The sequence below is a fragment of the Silene latifolia genome, chromosome 1 (assembly GCF_048544455.1).
Source record: "Silene latifolia isolate original U9 population chromosome 1, ASM4854445v1, whole genome shotgun sequence".
Lineage (NCBI taxonomy): Eukaryota > Viridiplantae > Streptophyta > Magnoliopsida > Caryophyllales > Caryophyllaceae > Silene > Silene latifolia.
The window spans coordinates 80,343,294-80,350,026 of NC_133526.1; the positions used below are offsets into that span (position 1 = coordinate 80,343,294).

General features: G+C 37.1%; 1 non-coding gene across 1 annotated transcript; it reads left to right on the forward strand.

Moving 5' to 3' along the window:
- Positions 1-327: 327 nt before the first annotated feature.
- LOC141619791 (small nucleolar RNA R71) lies at positions 328-434 on the forward strand. Its single transcript, XR_012531808.1, has one exon. It is a non-coding gene; the product is annotated as a small nucleolar RNA R71 (small nucleolar RNA).
- Positions 435-6,733: the final 6,299 nt, after the last annotated feature.

The following is a 6,733-nucleotide window of genomic DNA, read 5'->3' on the forward strand; positions in this document are numbered from 1 at the left end:
ACTTACTCCATGGGTGGACCATGTGAGGTGGTGGCTTGATGAACTTGGTTCCTTTGAAATTTCTCAAGTTGCTTGGTGAGAAGTTCAAGCTTGGCATTTGTCTCGGCATTTGCATTAGAAGAGTTCTCCTTAGGGAATTTGCCATTTCTCCTAAGCATATTTCCTCTTGAGCCATAATTTGCTTCCGAGTCTACCATATTTTTGAATAGTGCCGTCCCCTCTTCATCACCTAAATGATCAAACGCTCCCCCCGCGGAGACATTTAACATTTCTTTAGTTCTAGGCAACAATGTTTGAAAGAAGGTTTGGGTGATGTACCACTCCGGGATCCCATGGTGAGGACAACTAGCAATAAGGTCTTGATATCGATCCCAAGCTTCAGCCAAGGATTCCCCATCTTCTTGTTGGAAAGTATAAATTTCATTACGAAGCATGGCGGTCTTGGATGATGGATAATACTAGGCCATGAACGCCTTAGCTAAAGCGTCCCATGTTGTGAATGTATCCGGAGGGTGAATATTCAACCACCGGTCCGCCTTACCCGTCAAAGAGAATGGGAACAACATCATCCTTAGGGTGTCCTCGGATACCCTGTTCTTCTTCATCATTGAGACCTTTCTCTTGAACTTTCGTAGCTGAGCATGAGCATCTTCTTCAATATGCCCCCCGAACAAATCCTTCTCGATCAACCCAACTTGGGCGGGATGCATCTCAAAGTTGTTAGGAGCCAAAGTGCCAAAATTAATAGGGTTACATGAGTCATTATGGTTAGGCCGGTTGTGATCTCATAGAGCCATTTGTGGTGGTGGATTTGGTATATGAGGAGGTGGTGTTTGAGGTGGGCTTGGAAGTGGAAAGTTGTGAAAGGGATTTTCTATAGGGATCTCAATTGTGTCGTTTGGTTGAAGTGGGGTTGTGGTATCAATGATTTGTAGGGTGTGTGGGTTTGGTTGGTCTATGTTTGCTTGAGGAAGGTTCCGAACTCTATCAAGGGTCCTTGTCCTCAAGGTCCTAAAAAGCCTTTCGGGGTCGGAATTGAAGAGTAGAGCTTTATGGTTCCTTCTAGGCATGCAATCGACAAACCGTTAGTCTCCTAGTGTCTTTACACACTAGGGGAGGTCAAGAAAGCACACACTTTACAATGAAGCACACAACTACTAAAACAAACTAACAAGTGAGATATAACTAAAGCAAAGACTCTTAATAAACTAAATATAACCTAACGCCGTCCCCGCAACGGCGCCATTTGATGATGTGAGAAATGTATTATGTATGTGAGGTCGTATTTCCTATCACCAACAATATTTATAACCCAATTTAGTATAAATCGGGGTCGAACCACAAGGATGGAGGGGTTTCTATTGAGTTTAAAGGTGAGTCTAGTCTAGTTGGAAAAATGAAAGGAGTTGATTTAAACTTAACCTACTAGATTTAACTAAAGCAAGCGATTAAAATGAAGTGTATACGATTGATTAAAAGACTAGGGCTTTTGGGTTCATCTAAATGGTTTAAGGGCAACCATGATGATTTAAGGGGCAATGGCAAGGGTTTATCCTAGGAAGAACAATCAATGTCTTGACTTTCCTAAAGGTGACCCCTAACTTTCATTAAGCATCAACACTTCTCCTAAACATACAACAAGACCCACCATAAGCTTTCATTCATAGGGGAATTAATCAATAATGAAGAAAGGCATGTGCTTTCACTCACACAATTCATCAAACACCTTGTGTGCATGGATAAGAAAGATAAACAACTCACCAAAGACCCAAATGATAATCATACAATCATACCCATTAATCCCATTTAGACTCCCCCTAAACCCTAGGAGGATTTCTACTCATACATATTCAAATGGTTCATACAAACAAATAGAGAAAAACAAGTAATCAAAAGAGGGGACATGGTATAAATTCCAACAATGATAAAAGACAACTTGAAATGTAAACAATTGATTAAACAAGTAAATAAGAAGATAAATGTACCAACAATGAGTAAAGATGGTTGCTTTGATTGAATTAATGAAGAAAATCCTTCAATATCTCCCAAATACAACCCAATAACCAAATGTAAACAATTGATAATAACTACTACTAAGCTAATTTTACTAAATAATTAATATTGATTAAGGAAAGATTAGTGCTTTGATTAAGGAAAGATTGCATAAATTAAGGAAAGTTTTCAGATCTAGGGTTGTGTGTCGAAAATGAATAAAGAGAGGGGTATTTATAGTTTTACAATTATTTAGGTCAAATATTACAAGGAAATTCAAATGCGGGGAGAGGAGTCTGAGCCGGTCAGCCGGCCGCCGGTCTAAGGACCGGCGCATAACCCGTTGGAACTTTTTCGATGTCAATTAAATTGCCAGGTATGAAAAGCCAGTTGACCGGCTGCCGGTGCTGGACCGGCTCCAAGGAGTGACTACTAGCCGGTCCACCGGCTGCCGGTAGCTGGCTTGGAGTCTTCCTTCACTTCTTCATCTCATTGCTCGTATAGGGGGACTCTCAACCGGTGGACCGGCTGCCGGCCGGCCGGTTGTGAGTCCTGTTGCTCTTCTCTTCACTCCTCTTCTCTATGCTTGCCTTGTAAGGTCCTTTGCTAGCTCCCTTAGTCCTCTTCCCGATGCAAAACCTGCAAAGTGGGACATAAAGCTCGTAGTACAGGACTAAAGCTACAAAATGCAAGCTAGAAGGGTAAAAAACGCGTATGATCGGGAAATATGCATAGAGAAGAAGGGTGAAATTGACACAAAATGGGAACTCATCAGTAGAGGTCACTATATAAATCCTAAAACATTCTTAAATGTTTTATATATAACGATGAATGTTTGATTTTCCCACTATTTCGTTGTTTTATGTTGTTCTTTATTATCACTCCTACTCATATATGATATCAATTTGATTGTAACACGAGTCTCCGCTAAACCACTATTACTTACGACAAATATAATCTCTTTTTAGAATGAACCGTATCATGGGTTGTGGACTAGATCCATAGGAATCGTTCTATTCCATAGAACTCGATAGGAATCGTCCTATGCAAATATAATATTAACATCTTAAAATTCCTTACATGCCTATATTCTCTTGTGAAGAATATGAATAGAAGTTGTACTTGATCAAAATATGTTTTGATAATATCTTCTATGTATCCATGGTTCAAAAGTCTTATTGCTCAAACCAATCACTTGTCATCAAACACTTAAGTTGTTAAACACATGATGATATAAAATTGGTAAATTAATTTGTTATAAATTTTGATTAACTAAATACCACAATAGAGTTCATCCTTGTGAAGGATTAACTAGGAATTTATATGAAGATAAGTCTTCATCAAGTATAAATTCTTGAAATAAGTGGGAGCAATAAGAAGTAAAATATTTATCTTAATTGTTAAGGATAGAACTAGGCTTGAAAGAGAAGGTGTTAGACACTAAAATAGAGACAAATTCCTAAATAAGTAAAGATCAAGGAAGTTGGTCGTGTGACACCAACATATTCCTTCTTAAATATGTATGACATTGACATATCCTTCTTGCGAATTATCACGTCATAAGTATTTTATACAAATTTTTGAACAATGTTAGAAAATCCTACATTTCATGATTATGAAATATGGCAAAAGGTTGTCAAAACCACCTTTCTAAATGGGTATTTAGAGGAGGATGTGTTCATAACACAATCCGAGGGTTTTTTAAATCCTTAGAATCCTAACATTGAATAATCGTACGACGACTAGCAAGAATAAAGTCAGAAATTTGCATGAATGGAACTAGGGTAGTTGCCATTTCATCCATAGACATATAAGTGTTATAGTGTATTTATTGTATAAGAGTCAAATTGGTGACCCCAATTATTTCTCGATTGAAATTGCATTTAGAGACTAGTTTTGACTAGTGTCCTAACCATCTGATTGGGAATCTCTTGATATGTGTGCGAATCTTGTATTCAAAGCAAGATTAATTCATGACTTCTTTCCAGAAAAGAATTATGAATAAAGCAAGATATTCGCCCTATTTACACTTTAAAGTGCATGGTCGAATACAATTTCAATCAAAAAGGGTTATTACTTCTTCATCTCTTTTACCAACGAACTATGTAGATACTTGGTATCCACTTAATGAGGTAAGAAGAGAAATTCTTTGAATAAGTTCAAATGAATGTTTAAAGGTATCAAAACCCAGAGATTAAAACCAAAGTATTGGTAATTTGTTAAAATAGGGAACAATAAAGTGAAGACTTTTATGCACCAAAAGGAGTGTGATATGGTATCACATGTTCACCTTCATAATATTAGAAAGTGACAAAGAATCCTATACGATATGCTTGAATCTTTACTATAAAGTTGGAAGTAGTTTCTATCACAATTTGTCTAATATTTATTTATTCCACTAACTCAAAACATAATTAAAGCAATTATCTACATTTCATATGAGATATAGTTAGGCATGGTACCTAAATTGTAGCTTTTTCGATAGTGAACATGTGATCTCTCTTCCTACATGATCACGAGAACAAAGGGTTTGTGGCTCGTGATGCTGTCTATTAAAGAAATGAGGATTATTTCTTAAAGATAGAGTGGGAGAAAATGTTCAAGAGCCACAAACTGAGAATAAGACGTAGGAAGACGTTCCTTCCTGGTCAAAATCAGTAAATATTTCTTCGAAATCTAAGTGGACAAGTGTCATGTTATTTTAGAAAATAAGAAACCTGTAACTTATTATGATGCTTTATCTAGTTCCAACTCCGCAAAAGTCTGAAGCAAGCATAAACATGAAAACGTTTATTTAGCTTTGTTGGTTGGTGGCAAGGGTTTTACATGCAACAACAATGCTTCATTGTATTCGGATATAATTTGATATAGTTGGATTTTATAATCATCTTGCATGAGTTTTGTAAATCGCAACTATCCTAAAGTAGGATGCGAACTTAAGAGGAAGTCTTAAGTAGATGTCTAAGAGTTGAATTGTATGTTTTGATCATGTGATAAATATTTCTCGAATTGTCGAGTAGTTCTGTTTATACATGGAGATTAGTGGGAGTAATGTGGTGTTATTAGTCTTATATGTAAGGGACATATTGATCATTATGAATGACGGAAGACTTAGGAGAAGAACAATACATCTCTAAGATATCCAGACCTATAAAGATAGTTCTGAGAGGATATTAGCGTTAAATGAATATTCTTATATTGATAAGAGTCTAGTCAAGTTCAAAGGTATTGAACATGTAGAAATTGAATCCACTTGCTTCCGCTGTGGGATTAATTCATTACGCTTAGATGTATCACCATTCTTAAATTTCGTATACCTGGAGTATGACGAAAAGTTACAAATCAAATTTTTGAGAAGAAGTCTCTATATAGCCATATAGTTCATTGGTTAGTACTCTTGGAGCACTAAAGATATGAAGCTAAGCGTTTAGAATTGAGATGGATTTATGTGCAAGGAGTTACACAAAAACCATGTTCTAAACTCATAAGGATTGTTAGAGAACCATCTTGGCTATATTATTGAAGGAGCAAATCTGCTAGAAACGTTCTAGGCAGTAGAACAATGAGGGATTAACAACGGAAAGTGAGTGCACTTGCAATAATGAGATATGCAAGTAGGAAGGGATGATATTAGGATTCAGTTTTATGAATTGGAGGAACTATGGTAGTTCGTTCCAGTAACCAAATGTCTTATCCCATACACTGAGAGGACAGTGGGAGCTATCCTAAGGCAAGAGAGCCTATGTCTAGACTAGATTTAGACACGCACTCAAAAGTTTTATAATAAAGATTATACATAACCAAGGGAAAAAGCATATAGCAAGGTTAGAGAAAGTGCAATGTGTTGCTGAGACTTACTAACCAAAAGCCTTTTCATAGGTTTAACATGATAAGTCATGTCATTTCAATTGAGTTGAAATGTGCAACATATACAAAATGGAATATGGATTATAGATTATGTAGTAATTGATATTGTATCAATTTTACATATGTGATAACGCATTCATCGTTTGAGTTTTATTAAAAACCCTTCTATTACTTTGTTACACCCAAATGGGTAGTTGAGACAATATTGAACCCCATTAAAGTGAACTGGATTGACATAGTATTCGCCCCTAGTTGCTTATATGAGGTGACATCTCGAAGTGACTGGAGTGTGATGCGATTGATGGCAAGTTCAAGAGCCATAAAGTCATAAGAGATGACTAGTCGATCACATAGGCATACTATATGTGACACTCTGTCAGGCTTATGACCGCTTATAGAGTTCTGGAAATTTTTATAGCCTGGTCGTGACGAGAGCTACTATAGTATTCTTATGAGTCGATTCTTTGACTAAAGACTGTTCGCCTAAGATGGCACAGTTTCAGAGTGACTTTGATTTATGTCCTACGACCTTCGTAATTGGGGTCAAATGGGCACATTTTAGGTTATAATGAGCTGTGGCTATTCAAAGGGAAGAGTGCAATAGAAATTTTCCATCCCTATCAGGGTTATATTATATCTCAAGGCCACTCGAGGAGTAATGAACTGGAAATGCGTGGCAACGCTCGGAAGGTATCTACGGTAGATAATTCCGGTCAGAAAGTTATTCTCCAGATCGAGGAAACCACTCATGATATGATCAAATGCAAGTACGACCTGCAAGACACCTTGCATTGGGTGGGAGATAGTAATGGGACAAAAGAATTGGTGGCGCACACTTATCGCGGACAAGTGGGAGATTGTTGGAGTATGTGTC